Source organism: Schistocerca serialis, chromosome 2 (assembly GCF_023864345.2).
Source record: "Schistocerca serialis cubense isolate TAMUIC-IGC-003099 chromosome 2, iqSchSeri2.2, whole genome shotgun sequence".
NCBI classification, from domain to species: domain Eukaryota; kingdom Metazoa; phylum Arthropoda; class Insecta; order Orthoptera; family Acrididae; genus Schistocerca; species Schistocerca serialis.
Window position 1 is genome coordinate 867,155,334 of NC_064639.1, and position 22,878 is coordinate 867,178,211.

Sequence of the window (22,878 nt, forward strand, 5' to 3'; positions counted from 1 at the left end):
GAAATGGAGGGTGAGTATCAGCTTCTCTAGCCAAACGATCAGCCAGTTCATGCCCTGGGATACCCACATGACTTGGGACTCAAAAAAAAAAAAAACTGAGCAGGTGTCATGGCCAAGGGAGGAGAGAAGGTCATGGACAGCAGAGACCAAAGGATAACAAGAGCAGCAGGCTGCTCACTGAGTCGGTAGATATTGAAACACTGTGGAGGGAACCGTGAGTAACAAAATGGAGGGCCCTGACAATGGCTAGCAGCTCTGCTGTGAACAACTTCATGATTCCAGCAAGAAATGTTGTTCTCAGCCAGTAGGAGATATGAAAGCTTATCTTGCTGTTATCTATCGTCTTAGAACCATCAGTGTAGAAGGTGATAGCATCTGGGAACTCTGCAAGGACAGAACGTACAAGATGCCAGAAGACCACAGGGACAACAGGGACCTTAGGACTCTGGGATAGGTCGGTACTAGTCCACAGTCTAGGCACCATCATCCGGGGGAGGGGGGGGGGGGGGGTGAGAGGAAATACACGGCATGCATTTCAGTAAGTGGAGATGGAATGGGGGGGGGGAAGTGAGATGCATTACAATCGGCAATCTCACCTGTGCCCATTGATCAGGAAGGAGACATCCCTCACTTGCAAAGAGGATAGGGTACACAGGATGGTCAGGGAATCTGCGAATTGTGACTGCATAAGAAACCAGGAGTTGGCTTCATTGTATTTGCACAGGGGGTATCTCCGCTTCTGTGAGGAGACTGTCAACAGGACTAGTGGGAAAGGCACCAATAGCCAGACGCATCCCACAATGGTGAACAGGATAGAGTATTTTCAGACTGGAAAGGAGCCGCTGAGCCATAAACCTTACTTCCATAACCTAGTCTGGACAAGACCAGAGCGCATGGTAAAGATGGAGAAGAGTAGCATAGTCTGCACACCAAGATGTGTGGACCAGGAGGCGGACAGCATTCAGCTTCCACATGCATGTAGTCTTCTGGTGGCAAATGTGGGGAAGCCACATCAGCTTTTTATCAAAAATAAGGCCGAAGAAATGGGACTGTGCTGCAACATCGAGGAGCTGCTTGCCTAAGTCAAATTCTGGACTGGGGTGTACTGTGGATCAACAACAAAAATGCATAACTTGCATTCTGGGGGGAGAAAACTGGAAGCCGCGGGGCGTCTGCCAAGTGGTGCCTTGGAGCTGGTGCTCAGGAGATGCCGCCGAGTGGGAGCTACACCAGACGCAAAAATCGTTGACATACATGGCCGGGGTAACCCGAGGGCCAACAGAGGTTAGAAGCCCACTGATGGCTATGAGGAAGAGTGTGACACTTAATACAGAACCCTGTGGGATATGGTTATTGTGAATCTGAGGGGTGCTAAGTGAAGCAAGAACTTGAACCCGTAAGAGCCGTTGGAATAAAAACTCATGAATAAAAATTGGAAGGGGGGCCATGAAAGTCCCAGTCGTTGAGGATAACTAAAAATGTGATGGTGCCAAGCTGTGTCGTATGCCATATGTAGGTCAAAGAAGACTGCGACAAGGTGCTGATGCTTAATAAAAGCCTGCCGGATTGCAGTTTTCACTCTGAGTAAATGGTCAGTTGGAGATCATCCTTACCTGAAGCCACACTGATACAGGGACAAAAGGCCCCAAGTTTCGAGTAGCCAACATAATTGGAAGCTAACCATCCTCTCAAGCACTTTACAAAGAATGTTCATCAGGCTAATTGGGTGGTAGCTGTTGAGATATATTGGGTTCTTCACAGGCTTAAGGATGGGGATAACTATAATGTCTCAACATTGTGAGGGGAAGGCACCAGTGAGCCAGTGAGGAGGAGGATGTGGACGAGGAGGAGCAACACTTCCTGAAGGGGAAGGGTCAGGAGCCACCGAGGGTTAAGGAGGCAGGATGGGGTAAGGGGGAGGGGTGAGCAGGGGAAGATATACCTGAGGCAGATGTAGAGGAGAGATTTACAGGGTGAAGTCTGTCAAACTTCTTCCTCATCTCAAAGTAGCTAAGATGACCAAGGAAGTCCTGAATTCTTTTTTCCTTTATGTGCACTGGACACACTGGTGAGTGGGGAGAATGGACACCAGAGCAGTCTTCACAGTTAGGTGGTGGGGTGCAAGGGCTCCCCACATGAAGAGGGTGGCCACAGTCACCACAGACGGAAATGTCATCATATTGCAAGAACATGTGGCCCAACTTGAGGTAATGGAAGCAACGCATGGGAGGTGGAAAGTACGGTTTCATGTTGCATCTGTACACCACTCCTCGACCTTCTTGGGCAGGATATCCCCCTCAAATGCGATGCTGAAAGTGCTAGTGTTTACACAATGGTCCTTAATGCCTTCTTGAGAACACCGGACAAAATTAATGCCATGTCATTCCAGATTAGCCGTAAGTTCTTTATCGAACTGGAGGAGAAGATCCCTACAGAAAATTACATCCTATGTCATACTGAGTGGCTGGTGAGGAGTGATAGTCGTGGGGATGTCCCCTAAATGGTCGCAGGCACAGAGGGAGGCTGAATGACTGGCAGAAGTTGTCTTTATAAGGAGAGAGCCAGATCTCATCTTGCTTAATGACTCAACTGCATTGAACTTGTCCTCAATATGTTCCCCAAAAAAAAAGGAATTTGGTGGCAGAAAATGTCTCCCATTGGTCCTGATACAGACCAGGAACCATGGACAAGGTTTAGCCCCAAGCCAGCAGGCCTAGCCCTCCTCCCAGGATGTACCCAAGGAGAGTAAGGCTGGAAAGGCCGAAACAGGAAAAGAGACAGAACTATGTTGAGAAAGAGATGTGGCCACAGTAGAGTGGCCAGAGATTTTAACCCATTTCATGTGCCAAATGTCTGCCCTGGTACCACCCACTCCGAACAGAGGCTTGCCTTGTGAGCGCCACCCCGTCACAGCAATGGCCACCAGGCAGGACGGCGTTGCCGGGGGTTCTGATGCCCCAAAAAGATATCCAACCACTCCTAGGCTTGCACAAGGTGTTCACAGTACATATACCAGCTGTGTGACCCCTATGGTGTAAGGGGACTCAGCCAGATGGGTATACACGAGGGTGGTCTGAAAATTTCTCGGAAAGGAATGGAAAAAAAAAAGTACGTACATCACTGAAACTTTTTTTTATCCTTTTAGATTAATGCACTTGGTCCAACTATGTTCCAGTGCCTTGATCCCATCTCAAAAATGAGTTTCCTCCAGGCCTGCAAAATAGTTGTCAACACCAGCTATCAATTCTTCCTTTTAAGTCAATCTTCGTCCACGAAGAAAATTTTTTAGCTTTGGGAAGAGATGGAAGTCCGACGGAGCCATATCAGGTGAATACGGTAACAACGGTGTGGCAACAATTTTGCCATGGCGATGGAACGTGTGCAGGTGCACAATGTCTTGATAGAAGAAGTCTTTCTTCGTTGCTAAACCTGGCCGCCTTTCACGTGTATTTTGTTGCAATTTGTCCAGGTGGTCAGCAAAGTATTCTCCAGTAATTCTTTGCCCAGTGGGGAGATAATCTACAAACAGAATCCCCTTCGCATCCTAGAACACTGATGCCATGACCTTTCCCGCTGAAGGAATTGTCTTCAATTTCTTTGGTGGTCGAAAATCAGCATGTTTCCACTGTTTTGACTGTTGTTTTGTCTCTTGGATTTAGTAATGCACCCAAGTTTCATCTGTGGTCACAAACCGGCTCAAAAAATATTGTTAGTTTCTCCTAAAACAGGCCAAACATTGTTCTGATATGTCCATTTCATGCATTTTTGATCCAGTGTCAAGAGTAGTGGGAACCATCTTCAGATAATTTTTTCATTTCTAATTCTTCAGTTAAAATATGATATACCCTTTCAGATGACATCTGGCAAGAGAAATTTCACACACTTTCAATCGGTGATCATCCATGACCATTTCATGCACTCTGGAATGATTTCAGCAGTAGTGACACATCTTGGTCGATCACTGCGCGGATCATCATCTAAGCTCTCCCGACCAAATTTAACTTCATTTGTCCACTTGGCAACAGTTGAATATGAAGGAGTAGAGTCCCCCAGTATATTCCGGAAATCGGCACGAATGTCCTTTGCTTTCATACCTTTCTTTACAAAGTATTTAATCATTGCTCGAATCTTGATTTTTCCCACCTTCACAAATCACTACGCAGGCACAACAACAGCGCCACGTCACCACCACAGCTCTCTTCTACGTGAACTGACGTGGCACATGTTTACACGCAACAATCCAGTGAATATCACGTGAACAATTCATTGTACTAGCGCTGACCTCTCATGGTGATTCCGAGAACTTTCCAAACCACCATTGTTACAGCCCCACCACACGGATTGGCTACCCAGCTGGTGACCTAGCAAGGAGGCGAAAGGACTTTGGCGGGGAGGTTAGGGTAGGGGGAAAAGGGTGAGGGAATGGAGGAGGAGGAGGAGGAGGAGGAGGAGGGGGTGAGAGGAACCCAAGCCATAGACACTAGGGAGGGAGTTCTTCCCCATCTGGCTCACACTATGGATTTCATATTTGGAAATGGAGATCAAACACCTGAGGGCGACCAAAAAAGGAAAGCCAAAAAGGAGGAGGAAAAGTAACCAACCAAAACCGCAAGATGAAGCAAAGTTATGAGGATTGCCAGGCCGACACCAAGAGAAGAGAACACCAAGAGAAGAAGAGGAAGGGGCAAAGGGAAAGGAAGAAGGGCAGGGAAGGAGAAGGTAGGAGACTGTTAAGCAGCCCAAAAAAGAATAAAGGCTGCAATAGATCAGGAACCCATGCACGCCACAAAAGAGACGTGGGCCCCCTGGGGGGAGGGGGGGGGGGACAATTTTGAGAACTCAAGGGTAAGTAAAAGACATCAGTTGACAAAAAAAGTAAATACTTCTGTATTTCTAAACATGTGAGCAAAAATTTAAGTACTAATATCAACAGCTTTTGGAATTAACTGTTTTTAGATGGAGAAAGCAAGCCAAATGGTATATATGTTTCATAAAGACCACTGATGTTATCTTATTTCAATAAAATAAAAGACATTTGGTGATAAAAATATGCATTTCATTGGAGTCGCAAGACAGATTTAAAGTATCTTCAGAAATAACCTTAGAAAAAAGTAGACCTATTGAAAGAAGTATATACAGCAGGGAAGAGTTGTGCACACCAACACTATAGGTGACTGCCAATAAAATGTTGGTTCTACTATGTTTGTTATTGTCAGTCATTACCCACTGTGTTATACCTACTATTTTACAGGTATTGTGTGGTTTTTCTCTCAAGAAATACATGAGTACATAGCGTACAAACTGCCAGTGACTATCACAATTTTCTTCCTCTCATCATCCACACTTTCTAATACATAAACTGCTTTCTCAGTGCGAAAATGTACTGAGTCCATGGATAAATCAGGAAAATCTCCCCCATTACACCACACAAAAGCAGACCTGGCCTGCAGGCAGATTGGTGAGACAAGATGCGATGGGCAGGGCCTGCACATTAGTGGGAAATGATGGGCTTCAGTTTAGCAAGCCCAGTCCATTAGAGATACACATAAAATGGCCTTTAGTTTTCAACCGTCATGGAAGTCCACTGGTGTGGCCAGCTATTTAAACATCATAGACACATGTTGAAATGAAACTGTGATGATCAATCCATGCAATAGATAACTTCCATGAATACACTGTGAATCAATACTAATGAGGATAGGTAGCAACTCACTGTAAAGATGATCACTGAGCTGCAGACAAACACATAGAAAAGACAATCACACTATCACAACTAAATTTTTGGCCACATCCTTTGTCAGAAAACAAGAGCATGCACACATTCACACAGTCACTCAGACACAGCTCATGTAACATGACCACTGTCTCTGCCCACTGCATCAACAGTCTCTGAGAATCAGATCTAAACATATTACCCCTCACACCTCCCTGCCTCTCATCGGCAGCTGCTAGGCTAGCAGCAAGAAGTATGGCAGCACTGACTGCAAGATGAGGGGAGTGGTAGAAAGGGAAGAAGTAGTAAGAATGAGGGAGTAGGGAATCGGCTCACGTACTCAGCTGTGCCAAGCCAGCAATGATGTGGGACATCTCAGTAAACACACCATTTCATCTACAGAGATAAGAACGAGATTTCTCCAGTATTTCTTTTCCAAATTTCCCTGATATTTACCAGACAAGTTTGAAATTTCCTGACTTCCAGAACCTGTGGGAACCCTGCAATTTCATCAACATTAAAAATACTTTGGTATTCAAATTTGTGTTGCTTACAGCCCCCTTTTTTACACACACATATAAACCTCCACGGTTGTTTTACTGAATGCAGTAGCTCTACTTAAGCTTGTAGATTGATGTTTACATGACAACAACCTGTTCTAATGGTGCAAAAACACTCTTAACCAGTCTCAAGAGCCCATTTTTTTTATTCTACCAATCTGCTGGTATTTTTATTTTATTAGCTTCTCCAGACCGGAAAGGAAATTCAACGATAGTTTTACGACTTACATCATAATAAAGTTTAACTGCCCTTTCTCAGATAACCATCCAACAAGTTTTCCATGTCCTCTCATTAGAAACTTATCTTGAATTATAAATAGGTGTGAAAGAGACTGCTAGCCTATCTACACTCCTGGAAATGGAAAAAAGAACACATTGACACCGGTGTGTCAGACCCACCATACTTGCTCCGGACACTGCGAGAGGGCTGTACAAGCAATGATCACACGCACGGCACAGCGGACACACCAGGAACCGCGGTGTTGGCCGTCGAATGGCGCTAGCTGCGCAGCATTTGTGCACCAACGCCGTCAGTGTCAGCCAGTTTGCCGTGGCATACGGAGCTCCATCGCAGTCTTTAACACTGGTAGCATGCCGCGACAGCGTGGACGTGAACCGTATGTGCAGTTGACGGACTTTGAGCGAGGGCGTATAGTGGGCATGCGGGAGGCCGGGTGGACGTACCGCCGAATTGCTCAACACGTGAGGCGTGAGGTCTCCACAGTACATCGATGTTGTCGCCAGTGGTCGGCGGAAGGTGCACGTGCCCGTCGACCTGGGACCGGACCGCAGCGACGCACGGATGCACGCCAAGACCGTAGGATCCTACGCAGTGCCGTAGGGGACCGCACCGCCACTTCCCAGCAAATTAGGGACACTGTTGCTCCTGGGGTATCGGCGAGGACCATTCGCAACCGTCTCCATGAAGCTGGGCTACGGTCCCGCACACCGTTAGGCCGTCTTCCGCTCACGCCCCAACATCGTGCAGCCCGCCTCCAGTGGTGTCGCGACAGGCGTGAATGGAGGGACGAATGGAGACGTGTCATCTTTAGCGATGAGAGTCGCTTCTGCCTTGGTGCCAATGATGGTCGTATGCGTGTTTGGCGCCGTGCAGGTGAGCGCCACAATCAGGACTGCATACGACCGAGGCACACAGGGCCAACACCCGGCATCATGGTGTGGGGAGCGATCTCCTACACTGGCCGTACACCACTGGTGATCGTCGAGGGGACACTGAATAGTGCACGGTACATCCAAACTGTCATCGAACCCATCGTTCTACCATTCCTAGACCGGCAAGGGAACTTGCTGTTCCAACAGGACAATGCACGTCCGCATGTATCCCGTGCCACCCAACGTGCTCTAGAAGGTGTAAGTCAACTACCCTGGCCAGCAAGATCTCCGGATCTGTCCCCCATTGAGCATGTTTGGGACTGGATGAAGCGTCGTCTCACGCAGTCTGCACGTCCAGCACGAACGCTGGTCCAACTGAGGCGCCAGGTGGAAATGGCATGGCAAGCCGTTCCACAGGACTACATCCAGCATCTCTACGATCGTCTCCATGGGAGAATAGCAGCCTGCATTGCTGCAAAAGGTGGATATACACTGTACTAGTGCCGATATTGTGCATGCTCTGTTGCCTGTGTCTATGTGCCTGTGGTTCTGTCAGTGTGATCATGTGATGTATCTGACCCCAGGAATGTGTCAATAAAGTTTCCCCTTCCTGGGACAATGAATTCACGGTGTTCTTATTTCAATTTCCAGGAGTGTACACAGACACAGGACATTTTTTAAATTTTTTTTAAATGTATTGCTCTGGTTGCCTGTCTATAAGAAAAGTTTTGCCACACTACCCATACTTTTATTTTCATTATCACACTGACCTCAATGGTCTTCATGTTTTGATAGTGCTTCATCTTCTTGCTATCCCAATCTTTCAATCTTTCGTTACCAGAAGAAAAGCACTCTGAAAACCGAGCAATTCAGAGAAATTAAAAAACCCAATTTGAGTTCATATAGTTTGTAGCAGCATCAATAACTGTTGTTTTGGTGTAAGTGGCTTCCTCATACATGGTCAATCCTTCCTTAATGCCTCTATTTGTTCGTGACTGATGAAGTGACTTTTTAAGCGAGTGTGCTTGGTAGACAACGAGTTTTTATAATGTATAATCTAGCTGTATGTTTATGTATCAGTGTATTTCAAGCTGTCTTAAAAGGATGATGCCAACACTTATTCGGAATGTGTGAAAACTTAAAAAAACATGCAGCACAGACAAAACTTGCCATCAACTCCAACTTTGAACAGAGGAATGGCTATGTTTCTGTGTAACTTCTGATCATTGTTACGGCAAAGAATAGAAGCTTTTGATGGCAAATTCAAGTTACAGTCAAATCTCTCCTACTGTCATGCCTACCTACATTTCCATAAGGCATTTAATACATAAACCAAATTAACGCATCTCAATGCAGTTCAAAGTTCTTACATAAAAAAGTTGAATTTCTGTAGCAGCAATTCAGATGAAAGGAAATTATTACATCTTTTTTAACCAATTGTAGTGTTTCCAAGTTTTCAATACAGTTCTTGACCAGTGGATAGAATTTCCATAACATGAGAATTGCAAGTGAGCAAGAATTTTATACCACATTTAACTAACTACAAATAAAATAAATGATGAAAGGTTTACACAAACACAGCCTATCATTGTGATAAAACCAGTATTTTGTGAAACTACCATGACATGTTACTTTTATCAAAGCCCATATATGATCGACACTGTACTGCTGTCAGTTCAGCTCTCAAGTGACCATTAGGCAGATGCATCTAGTGGGCAAGACTGCAACTCTTGTCATTCACAATGGCTGGATGAAATAAAATGAACACTAGCTAATAAGGCACCAATATTAACAATTCGGGCACAGAGTGCAGTGAGAATGTTCCTAGTGAGTGATTTTATTTTATTTACATGTCAAGTCCAGTATGACCAAATTGAGGAGCAAATTTCCAAGGTCATGGAATGTGTTGGTACATGAAATTACAACATAAAAGTAATAACAGATCAAAATAAATGTTAGGTTTCAGTAAATGCAATCAACAATTCAACAAGAATCAGGTTAATTTTTCAAGGAACTCCTCGACAGAATAGGAGATTTTTTAATTCAAGTGGTAGCTTACTGAAAATGGATGCAGTAGTATACTGCACACTTTTCTGCACAAGAATTAAGGAAGTCCGATCCAAATGCAGATTTGATATCTGCCAAGTATTAACTGAGTGAAAGCTGCTTATTCTTGGGAACAAGCTAATATTGTTAACAAGACATGACAGTAAGGAATATACATATAATGAGAGGCCCAAGTCAAAATACCCAAACTTGTGAACAGGAATCAACAAGAGGTCGTGAACTTACACCACTTATTGCCCGAACTGACCATTTCTGAGCCAAAAATACCCTTTTAGAATGGGAAGAGTTACTATTCGTATGGTATCTGAAGTAAGTGATCATTCAACATGAAAATTAGTCTACTTTGCGTATTTTTGCAGAAATTAAACCTGCATTTGGATCGGACTTCCTTAATTCTTGTGCAGAAAGGTGTGCAGTATACTGTTGCATCCATTTTCAATAAGCTACCACTAGAATTCAGAAATCTTAGCAGTAATCCATGTGCTTTCAAACTGAAACTCAAGAGTTTCCTCATGGATCTGTCGAGGAGTTTCTTGAAAAATTAAGCTCGGTCTTGTTTTATTGTTGATTGTGTTTACTTAAACTTGTGGACTGGCTTTTTTTAGAGTTCATAAACGTTTCATTTTTATCTACTATTACTTTTATGTTGTAATTTCATGCACTGCCACATTCCATGACCTTGGAGATTTGCTCCTCAATTTGGTCCTACGGACCTTGGCGTGTAAATAAAAAAAATAAAGCTAGTCATGGGAGTGTGCAATGTGGTCTATTCACCTAGACCAGAGACACAAAATGCTGTAGCACAAACAGTTGCATATTTCCATTCTGCATACATTCATATGCTTCTTGTTAACATTAAATATTGGTTTCTGCTGCAGTATGTAAATAGTTTTATCACTTTTCTGCAAATTTCTGTAAATAGTTTGACATTCTGTCAGGCAAATAAACAAATTACAACTATTACATTACCAGCCGCAACTGCTATCTGCCAATGACAATGCCTAGTGCAGATCTGGGTCAGGCAACAGAGGATGTAGGTTCTCTGTGCAAAGATTTCACGAAGGAGGATGCCGTGGTTATAGTGGGTGGTCCGGGAAATAGCATTGACAGAGACTCTGAATATTCCATAGAGAGTGACCTGGTGAAGATAGCATCAGCAACGAAGCATACGAGTGTGGGATTTGTGTCTGTGTTGAGACGCCATGATCGGTCTCATTTGAACTCTTCCGTCAGGAGGGTGAACTTGGAGTTGGAGTGGCTGCTTAGGAAGGGTATAGGGTCCCATATTGGTTTGATTCCTGTGGATGCTATCGATAGGTGGGACTACACTAGGCATGGCCTTTACCTCAATAGGAAAGGGAAGGGAAAACTGTTTGGGTTGATTGCAGAAAACGTAGGGGGGGGGGGGGGGGGGCGGCACTGTCACAAGTGGTAAAATACCAGTGGTCACAGGTGTCAGAGGGATGCCTTTTTTAGGATAGGGAAGGGTGAAATAAAACGAGTTTTAAGAGAGATTGGCAGACACACTCAGTTTGAGAAAACAGATGAACAGGAGTCAGATTTAAACAATGCTTAACAGAAAGTAATCAGAAACTGCCAGTTCACCTTCGCCAAAGCAGTTATAATCCCATTAGTATGCAGTATCAGTTATCTTTATTACACCAGAACATTCCGGGACTCAGAAATAAAATTGATGAACTACTCATTTCTATTGATGAAATGAATTCATCTAACCAACTTGACATAATCTGCCTCTCTGAACATCAAGTGACCACTGGCATAGATATGTTAGACATTTCAGGATTTAAGCTAGCTTCCTACTTCTGCAGAGTAGATATGGATGGAGGAGGAGTTGCCACATTTATTAAAAACTGCCATAAATTCAAGAACATTGACATTAATAAATTCTGTTTAGACCAGCATCTAGAAGCATGTGCAACAGAAGTAGAGTTCCATAACAGATCCTATATAATAGTAACTATTTACTGAGCACCTGCAGGAAATTATAATCTATTCATAAATCATCTAGAAGCTCTTTTGGGTTATTTAACAGGAAGAAACAAAGAAATTTTGATTGCTGGTGACTTTAATACAGATTTTCTAATGCAATCTTCTGGTAAACATTTACTGCAGTTAGTAATGTTGTCTTTCAATATAACTCACACTGTAAACTTTCCAACTAGGATCACAAAATCCTCAAGGACAGCCATTGATAACATTTTTATAGACAAATCAAAGGAACAAATTCATATCATAAAACCTGTAATAAATGGACTATCAGATCATGACATGCAGCTCCTTGTTTTAGATGTAAATTCTGAGCAGATTATCAAGACTGCTAAGTCTGAGTACAGGAGAGTAGTCAGTCAACCAAAAATTGAGCGTTTTAGAAAACTGCTCAAAGATATGAACTGGAAAGATGTTTATAGTGCCCATGACATGAATGAAAAATATAATACATTCATGAACAATGTCAGTACCATGTTTGAAAACTGTTTTCCTCTAAAAGTTACTCAAATTAAACAGAGGTCTATAATAAAACCATGGACTACACAAGGAATAAAGATTTCCTGTAAGACAAAAAGGAAAATGTATCTGTCGACCAAGAATAGCTCCAATACTGATGATTTACTAAATACAAGGAATACTGTAAAATATTAAAAAAAGTAATTCAGACATCTAAGCAAATGCACTACAAGAAGAAGATAGCAATGTCAGGGAACAAAATAAAAACAATATTGGTTATAGTGAAAGAGGAGACTGGTAGAACCAGAAACGAACAGGAGCAAATAGCATTAAGGGTAGATGACACATTAGTAACAGATGGGCATAGTGTGGCAAATCTATTTAACAAGTACTTTATATCCGTTACTGATAGAATAGGATTGTCAGGTTCAGTAAATAATGCCCTTGAATATCTGAGACTAGCCTTTACAAATAGCTTGAGCTACATGAATATGTCACTCACTTCACCAAAAGAAATAACTTCCATAATAAAATCTTTGAAAACAAAGCATTCTAGTGGTTACGATGAAATATCAACAAAGTTAATTGGGGCATGTTTTTGTTAGTTTAGTACAATTCTAAGTTACTTGTGTAACCAGTCAATTATAACTGGGACATTGCCTGACTAGCTAAATATGCAGATATAAAGCCTCTATTCAAGAAAGGGGGTAAAGAGATACCATCAAACTACAGACCGATTTCACTTTTGCCAGCATTCTCAAAAATTTTAGAAAAAGTAATGTACAGGCAGCTTCTCAACCATCTGACCACAAACAACATATTATCAAGAACACAGTTTGGATTTCTGAAGGGTTCTGATATCGAGAAGGCTATTTACACCTACAGTGAAAATGTACTTAATTCATTAAATAACAAATTACAGGCTGCACGTATTTTCTGTGATTTGTCAAAGGCATTTGATTGTGTGAACCACAACATCCTTTTAAATAAATTAGAATTCTATGGTGTCACAGGCAGTGCTGCAAAATGGTTCAAATCATACCTAGCTAACAGGAAACAAAGGGTGTCAGTACAAGTGACTAGAGAATTAAGTCGTCACTCATCATCAGAATGGGAAGAAATTACATGTGGTGTCCCACAAGGATCCATCTTGGGGCCATTGCTTTTTCTTGTGTACATTAATGATCTCTCATCAGTTACACTGCCAGAAGCAGAGTTCGTTTTGTTTGCAGATTACACAAGTATTGCAATAAATAGTATGTCGAGTGTAGTTCTAGAAAGATCTGCTAATGATATTTTCATGGATATTAATAAATGGTTTAAAGCCAACTCATTGACATTAAACTTTGAAAAGACTCACTACATGCAATTCAGAACCTGTAAGAGGTTTCCACCCAGCATATGCATAAGTATAAAGAAGAGCAGATAGAAGAGGTTGACAGTCTTAAATTCCTGGGATTACAACTTGATAATAAATTCAGTTGGGAGGAGCACACCACAGAACTGCAGAAATGCCTTAACAAATCTGTATTTGCAATTCGACTGTTAGCAGGCATAGGCGACATAAAAATGAAAAAGCTTGCATACTTTGCCTACTTTCATTCCATAATGTCATACGGCATAATATTTTGGGGTAACTCTTCAAGTCAAACAAAAGTTTTCAGAGTCCAAAAGCACGTAATACTTATTATTTGTGAAGTAAATTCACGGACGTCATGTAGAAACCTCTTCAAAGAACTGGGTATGCTAACCACTGCCTCTCAGTATATTTACTCCTTAATGAAATTTGTCCTAAATAATACATCTCTTTTTCCAACAAACAGCTCAGTTCATACATACAATGCCAGGAACAAAAATGATCTGCACAAGGACTTAAAAGCACTTACTTTAGTTCAAAAAGGGGTCCACTACTCAGGAACACTCATCTTCAATAATTTGCCAGCAAACATAAAAAATTTAGGTACAAATAAAGATCAATTTAAAAGGAATCTGAAAGACTTACTAGCGGCCAACTCCTCCTACTCCATAGACGAATTTTATTGTATATATTCATACTATTAGTATTGTTATTTCAGCTAAAAAATTGACATGTTCCACATCCACGAGGATCTCCTCAGCATGGATCTATGGAACGAAAAACTAATCTAATCTAATGTAATGCAGAACAATATGACAATTGTGAACAGAATGCAAGGTATGACCAAGCACTATGTTATTCTCACCCAGGTATAATTGTGTGCATTCTTGGCCATTCATTTATGCTACAGCCTTTTTGACCAACAATATTAAAATGGCTGAATCACTTATGAGCACTGTCAGCTCATTAAGCACAATGAAAATACCTGCATTTTCCCTTTGCATTCCAAACAGTATGAATTCGAAACCTGCTTCTACTGGAATTTACTATCATCAGAGCATCTTCATCCTTAAAGTTTAGAAGTCCCAAATACTATTTACAGAAATCCATGGTTTTCAGTCTTGAGCAAATGTCACCACAGTTGTACAAGTATTATACCACGTTACAAGTCAAATCAGTTCCATGGGCAATCCTTCAAAAACCTGCTATTGTCTGTGGGTCACGCTTAACAGTGTGGCTATAGCAATTGAGCTGGAGTAAAAAGGTAATTCTACTTCAAATGTACTAATTTTAGGAACCATCCTCACCAGACAATTTTGCTCGCATGTACTCTATAGAAAAGAACTAAGTCGTGGAAAATTTGAGCTCAATGTACAAAAAAATTCAAGGTTTTTGTTTCACTGGAATGAGCATGTTCCTTTTATACTATCAAAGAGGTTTCTATGGCACTAGCCCCTGATTTTACTTGTTTTTAATCTTGCATCTCTCCCCAGAACTAAGTCCCACGCAACTGGTAAAAAGCACAGGTGACACCAATACATAAGAAATGTAAAAGAACGGATCCCCAAAATTACAGACCAATATCCCTAACTTCAGCTTGCTGCAGAGCGCTTGAACATATTCTCAGTTCGAATATAACAAACCTTCTTGAGACTGAGAAGATTATGTTCACAAATCAGCATGGTTTTAGAAAGCATTGCTCATGCAAAACTCAGCTTGCCCTTTTCTCTCATTATATACTGCGAACTATGGATGGAGGACAACAGGCAGATTCCATATTTCTAGATTTTCAGAAAGCATTTGATATGGTGCCCCATTGCAGCTGTTAACAAAGGTACAGGCATACAGAGTAAGTACACATGTATGTTTGTGGCTCAAAGACTTCTTAAGTAATAGAACCCACTACATTGGCCTCGATGGCGAATGTTCATCAGAGACAAGGGTATCATCAGGAGTGCCCCGTGGAAATGTGATAGGACCGTTGTTGTTCTCTATATACGTAAATGATTAGGTGGACAGGGTGGACAGTTGTTTGCTGATGATGCTTTGGTGTACGATAAGTGCTCGAAGTTGAGCGCCTGCGGAAAGATACAAGACAACTTAAGACAAAATTTCCAGTTGGCATGATGAATGGTAGCTAGCCTAAATGTGGAAAAATGTAAGTTAATGTGGATGAGTAGGAAGAACAAACCTGCAATGTTCAGATACAGTATTACTAGTGTCCAGCTTGACATAGTCAAGTCATTTAAATATCTGGCCATAATGTTTCAAAGCAGTATGAGGTGAAAACTGTGGTGAAGGCGAATGGTAGACTTCAGTTTATTGGAAGAATTTTAGGAAAGAGTGTTCCACCTGTAAAGGAGATTGCATACAGGACACTGATGTGACCTATTCTTAAGTACTGCTCGAGTGTTTGGGATAAGCACCATGTCACACTGAAGAAAGACATCGAAGCAATTCAAAGGTGGGCTGCTAGATTTGTTACTGGTAGGTTCAAACATATGTAAGTGTTACGGAGATGTTTCAGGAACTCAAATAGGAATATCTGGAGGGAAGATGGCATTCTTTTCAAGAAACACCACTGAGAAAATTTAGAGAACCGGCATATGAAGCTGACCGCTAAACAATTCTACTGCAGCCAGCATACATTGTGTATGAGGACCACAAGATAAGATTAAAGAAATCAGAGCTCATGCAGAGGAATGTAGACAGTCGTTTTTCCCCCTTGCTCTATTCGTAAGCAGAAAAGGAAATTAAATGACTAGTAATAGTAGTAGTAGTAGTAGTACACAGTATCCTCTGCAATGTACCATACAGTGGCTTGCAGTGTATCTATGCAGGTGGAAAGGGAAGGTTGTGTAGACACACTAGATATAATTAAAAAAAAGTGAGCTTGGAAATTCTACTGTAAGTTTTTTTAGTTTATTTTGTGTATTGCAAAAGTAGTGTTGCAACTGTTTCTCAAAATCAAATCAAGTAAATAAAAGGGCTTATAAGTTCTTGAAGCAGCTGCGGGCTAGTTGAAAAAATACCAGAAAATGTGAATTTTTACAAGGCCGAGAGTCATGTCCAAGGTCAAGAGTCATGTCCAACATGCCAGAATGAAGTTCACAACAAACTTGCAGTTTAATCATCTCAGAGGATTCCCATTCTGCTGCTGATAAGCATACACACACTACTGAAAAGTAAACTCAAGTTAGTCTGCTCTTGGCACTTTCACTGTAAAATGTCAGAAAAATTCAAATCAAGATTCCCGAGGCCACACAGAGAGAAGATTGTCAAGTACAGTTTTCACTAAAATTGCTGCTGTTGGTAGGTCTAGGCCAGGTACATTCATAAAACAAAATGCCCATACCATTAATATCACTCTAAATTATTATTTTTATTATTAACAACGGTAGCTGTAGTATTAGAAGAGTACTTAGTATTACTGCTGTTAAGTTCTTTGTATTGTTATTCCCATTGTCATTAAATACACTCAAAGCTGGTTTCAAATCATTTTTTAATTCTGTTACCACCATTTTATTATTATTTATCACATTAAAATTATTACAATTTTTAAATAACTGTGGTGCAAACTGTACTGCATGGTTCAAACTGTGTAGCAATGTAAGAGGGGGCTTGAAGGCCATAACCTGATCAGATAAAATATATGTGTTGTGTTGATTACTACAAATTACTGAAAGACAGAAAGAAAGAAAGAAAGAAGAAGAAGAAGAAGAAAAGAAACATAAGTTTCTTCAAATGCTGTGAAACTACAAATGTTAACAGTTGCTTCAAACGGTCGAAAGATAGCACAAGTGGTTAGAAAAAAAGAAGGGAAAATGCTCTTTCCAATTACATAAAAAAGGGTTTTAACTCTCTTTTACAATGACAAATTTAGTTGGTGGTGTCCTGGCAAAAAGAATTATGCCTCTGTTCAAAATGACAGCAAAAACTGCAAGAACAAAAACACCTGATGCTCAATAATCAGAAGGGAATGTGCGTGGCATACCACAATATGGTTAAAAAGTGAGGGGTTTAACAGTTCAGCAGTGGTTAAAAACAGACCAAGCAACACCAAGACCAAGAAAATACTAGGTGAAGACTTTCTGAAGGACTTATCATCATCATCATCATCATCATTATTTTAGGTTGTCAGTCACTTTATGTCAATGCACCAGGCTGAAAGACGTCAAAGGAAACTAAGGGCTGATGATTCAGTTATGCTTATTACTTTTCAGAGACTTACTCATTTGTAGTACAGGATGTTCAGCAACGTTTTCCTTCAGAGAATAGTAATGAAATATTATATACACCTGATGAACATTTCCCTAGCACCTGTGTATTGCATTAAATGCCTGCCTCATCAGTGATAGTTTGGGGCTCGATACCATCTCAGTGCATGCTTTCACAATAAACCAACAGAGCACCAGGAAAAAGCGCCACAGTAAACAATTTAACAAATTTTGTGAAGTTCCAGTGATGGCTGAATGCCTTAGGGTAAAAGTTTCAAAAAATTTTGTAAATTTGTTTCATCATGATTTTTTTTTTATTTTTTTTTTTTTTTTTTTTTTTTTTTTTTTTATTGAGATCTTTTTGGCATAAGTCATGGTGATAGTGTCAGCGATACTGCTAAAAGGTTAGTTGCCCCTACCTGTTCACAACATACAACGGGAGATCATATTCTAAAATCAAAATATATATTTCACTTCTGTGAACAAAACATAAAAAACAAAGTTTTTCTTAATTTCAAAAACAGAACAGGAATCTGCAAAGCCAAGTCAGGAACAGTGAGTCACAAATACTTCTGCTGTCTCTGGATCATGAGCTAACAGTCAATTTGTCTCTTCATTTGCAAAAGATCAGAGTAAGCAGAGTTTTGACTGACTCTGCTTCATTTATGGCCAAAGCAGGACAAGTTACGTAAGCATATGAGTCCTATTTGCAAATAAAAAATCTACAACGTAGTCAATATGCTGCCTGTTTGTACAAAAATAAATGGTTGACTGGAAATATCTTTAAAATTTCTGAGTATCATGGGGTTGCTTTATGCATCCATCTGGCCTTACTGCTCGGCTTCACTGATTACCCTGCCCGAAATGACAAATGTCACATTCTAAGGGACCACACCTCCATGATTCTACCGCTCCAACAAACATTTTGTCAAAATGATATGTTTATCCTAGCAAGAGTATTCCAGTATTTTATGACAAATTTCACTAATTAAACCAACAACAATGTATTTTCATCATGGAACCCTTGAGCTTGGCACCCAAGGCTAATAAACCTACCTTTTAGTGAATTCAATTTTTCACTTTCATATAATTTTCCATGTGTTGTCTTTTCTTGTCATATCTTATTTTTGAATCAAACTGCATTTCCATAAATGAAGTGTTACGTGTAAAGTCAAAATGTACAAAATCAACTTCCTCAAATGATTTTTCCACCTTCCATATGATCAAAATCCACTGTGCATAGGCCTGCTGTAAAGTGGAAAAACAATAAACCTTGATGTAGAAGTTGTACTCTATGGTTTCACTAACGAATACAACTATTATACATATATTTTTTGGTTTTCTTACTCAAAATGTACTTGCTAAAATGACAGTTTCTGAACGTGTGACCACAGTATTTCCAAGTTTAGATTTTGATCTGACTCTCCGTGTCTCAAAAATGAACAAAATTTTTATAGTAAAAACACCCCACTATTTTCAAAATAACAAAAATAAATAAAATTGTAGGTGATAATATTTAGCAGTACATCATCAAATTTTGTAGAAATTTGATGCAAATATTTTAGGTGGTATGTTTGCACATTAATAACATGTAAACTCCAATTAAAATTACTTTGTGACTGACAGGTGGTACTGATGGAATGGGGGGGGGGGTGTGAAATATTACTGGTGTGCAGTCAGCTATGCTTCGCAAGAGGTTCCATGTACCTGAGAAACAAGCAACACAGTGAGCATGTGACACTTAGGAAAGAACTACAACTGGCTGGCAGCTGGCCCCTACTACTCGATTCACTGAAGCGTCAATAAAAACTAATTGTAACTGGAGTATACAATACCTGGAAATAACTAAGCTGGAGCTTGGCAGCATTGATAAAAAATTAATTTCTTAGAAGAACTACTGTAGGGCAGCCAATAATAGTTGTAAAAAATTTTTTAAAAAATCAGATGACTGAAAAATGGTGCCTGTGTTTCATAACCTTGACCTCATGACGCACTCAAATGTTTACGATAGATCATAACAATATAAACAGTTCACTCAGCCCAAGCCATTGTTAACCTAATTTGAATATATCCATTACATTACTAATTTAACTTCTAAGCCATCTTAAATTTGGCTGAAAATTTTGTAGAGCTTGGACTTTTTGGAGCTCACTACTGAAAGCCTGAAAAGCCTTGAATTTTGCTCAAGCTTAAATCTGGGGCCACATAAGGGAAAATTTTAACCCAAATCGGAGTTGGTCAGTTGACACTGATGGTCCACTTGACAGTTTTTATTTTGAATACCAGTGACTATCTGGTGGGCAGATCATCTTCCAATCTAATACGTTCTGTAAATAGCTTTTCAGGCAATAGGGTGACGATGCAACAGTAAATAGTAAATTTACTGTAGGCTAAACATATTCTCTCAAACATGCACAGTTGATATCCCTGTTTTAACATATCTTAACATCATTTATAATCACATAACAACAACACTATTAAAACAGTACTGCTACACACACACACACACACACACACACACACACACACACACACACACAAAGAAACCTGCGGTTTAATTATTACACATTTCTTCTGGTTCCTAAGTTCCCAGACACCATATTCTATAGACAATTATTCCATGGCAGTTGCACAAACAAAATAGCAAGTGTGACCACACTAACCATGAAATCCAATTAAACAAAGTTATCTAACTACTTCAATACATGCTGACAAACACTTACCACTCAATTCTTCTTTAAACAAGTTCTTTTAAATTCACACGTTCAGATTTACACACTCTACTATACAGTCCACATAATGCTACCAACTACAAGAATATTTCATTGAAGTTAAATTATCTATGTTTGTGGCTGGCATGTAAGGAGAAAGTAGATTGTACCACTGAGTTCCAGTTGACAAAACATCAACAAATAAACTGTTCCATCACACATCACTATTCAAATCAGTCACTAGCAGAATCATCTATTTTCAGTCCACTAGGTGAGTACACACACACTGCTCAGTTATATATTATGAGATAAAAAAAAAAAAATAGAACCACTTTGCCGGCTCACTGTCTCGTGTCGTGTAATTCACTTTCACATTTCTTTCCAACACACATCTATAGTAATTTACATACTTGCAGTAACTGTTTTTCTTCTTTACTGTTTTGGTGTCTCGAACACAATGACATTAATTCATTTTCTTTTCCCCACTCTTGTCTTATATACTGCTATTTCAAACTTCTTGTACTGCTCTTCCAGATGCATGTCTGTTATCACAATACCAGCAGGCTTCTGGTACAGAGCTGCAACTGTTGTGCTAGTCATCAAAAGAAACAAAATTATACACAGCACTCAGTAAAATTATATAACATTATAACGTGAGAAAAACACATCAAAATTTATTAACAATTCCTGTAAGGACGGCTGGAGTTGACAAAGAGACCACACACAAAATGGGCATACAAACCGTGAACAGAGAAAGTGTTGTTAAGATAAAAGATAACTCAATCCAATACAATTAAATACTCACACAAATATATATACACACACATTGCTACAAAAATACGTATGAATTGTAGCGCACAATTTCGTGCATAGGGCTTTATGGAATGGAGGCAGGGGAAGTGATAACTTAAATATTGATTGCGTCTAATATAAACCTACTTTAATTAACCGCAACGAGACTGGATAATGCATCAAAACACGTAAAACTTACACACCCGTTACTTTTCAATGCATAAAGTATCTCTCATTTCCCGCTACCATCAAACATAGTTTATTTCTATTGCTGTTATAAACACTAAACAAACTCCTCTGTCTTTCCGCACTTCTCAACTTTTAATATCATATGAGGGTGTGGTTTGTTTAAATGCATAACGAATAACGCCCAAATAATTAACAACAGAAATCCAGGCCGTTCCAAGTCAATATATTTAGTCTGGCATCTGTATTTACTCACACACAATGTTTTTAAATGTCATCAAAGAGAACAAACCGACGCTACCTATTCAACCACTATTCAATTCAACAAACACAAACCAGATACATTATTATGGAGTCGCAAACAATTCTAAAACTTATAAATCAATTACTCACCGTGTTCAGTGTTTATTTTGTAGTTGTTTCGAACTTAAAAACGACATCACAAAGTTAAACAGGTTAGCTGTCATGGCGTAAATAGCGCGGTGCCGCGGCTGTATCAATTTGGTGCCCTTCGCTAAAGTCCATCATCGATCAATGATACTCTGTTACGTAAATTTAACAGTAACTAACAATTATCGTATTTTTAAATGTAGTCTGTCTTTGTATTTATCACTTGTGTGATTGTTAAATATCTCAATATTTCACCAGTATTACATCACTACTATCGATGTTTATTACTGCCTCTCGACTTTACGGGAATTCATTCAACTCTCATTGCCATTTATCCAATGAAAAAACAGAAAATGTAAATGCAATGACTTAAGCAGGTGCAAAATTAGTATACGAATTTGGTAGGCCTACAAAAACTAATAATTGTTTTAACATTCTGAAGAGGGGTACGATAGAATTATTACCTGTGGTTATCTCCCGAATAAGTCTATGCAGGAACGAAATTTTTGCTACTACCATTTACGAATTCTGTGTCATTCAGCAGCCTTGGCTGGACAGACTACATCAATATTACAGCTATATTACCACAATAAAACGAAAACAATTGCAATATAAGCTGTGATATTAAAAAACAGATGCTATAAAACATATTAAAGAGTGTTATTAGTAATCTGTTTCTGGACCCCCCCAAATTACAGTGAAGTAAAAACTTGGGGTGTAATAAATGGTCTGATCATGATGGTCAAATGGCAACTTTAAAACTTCCCAGCAGAAATACAGAAAATGTTCACACCTAAGCAAAACATATTAGAACAAAAAATATTGGACCTGCTAGCTTGTTTATACATTGTTTACACCATGAACAATGGTAGGAAGTATACCAGGCAGAAACAATAATGTGAAATGAAAGTCATTCCTGAACGTACTTCTCAAACAGCTTGAAGTCTGCTTCCCCCAAATACAGACTAAAATCAGACCAACTAGTAGTGAAAGGAAAGAATGGTTAACAACTGGCATTAAAATATCATGTGTCGAAAAGAGGGATCTGTATGTACAAACAGGGAACTAGTGCAAACCCCACAGTGAAATTACATTACAAGAAATACTGCAAAATTCTAACATGCTTAATAAGGAAGGCCAAACACATGCAGTATGCACAGAAAATTAGCGATTCAAACAACAAAGTAAACACTATATGGAAAATTACAAAAAAGTAAGTGCATTGCTTACTACAATTAATAAAATTAAAGCATTCCATAAATTCAAAGTAGAGCTAAAAATGTTCTTAGTAACAAATAGATTTTAT

The 22,878-nt window shown here is 39.9% G+C and overlaps 1 protein-coding gene across 9 annotated transcripts in view; it reads right to left on the reverse strand.

Annotated features, from left to right (window-relative positions):
- The window catches only part of LOC126458183 (zinc finger protein 665-like), a 200,734-nt gene extending 178,915 nt beyond the window's left edge, over positions 1 to 21,819 (reverse strand). For 6 of the 9 annotated variants that reach the window (XM_050095056.1, XM_050095054.1, XM_050095059.1 and 3 more), the window contains exons 1-3: positions 21,576 to 21,819; positions 20,217 to 20,796; positions 18,550 to 18,741 (exon numbers count right to left, since the gene is read on the reverse strand). The gene's annotated coding sequence lies outside the window, so the exon portion shown is untranslated. The remainder of the gene's footprint in view (positions 1 to 18,549; positions 18,742 to 20,216; positions 20,797 to 21,575) is intronic. The other 3 variants (XM_050095051.1, XM_050095053.1, XM_050095052.1) reach the window with 3 other exon arrangements.
- Positions 21,820 to 22,878: the final 1,059 nt, after the last annotated feature.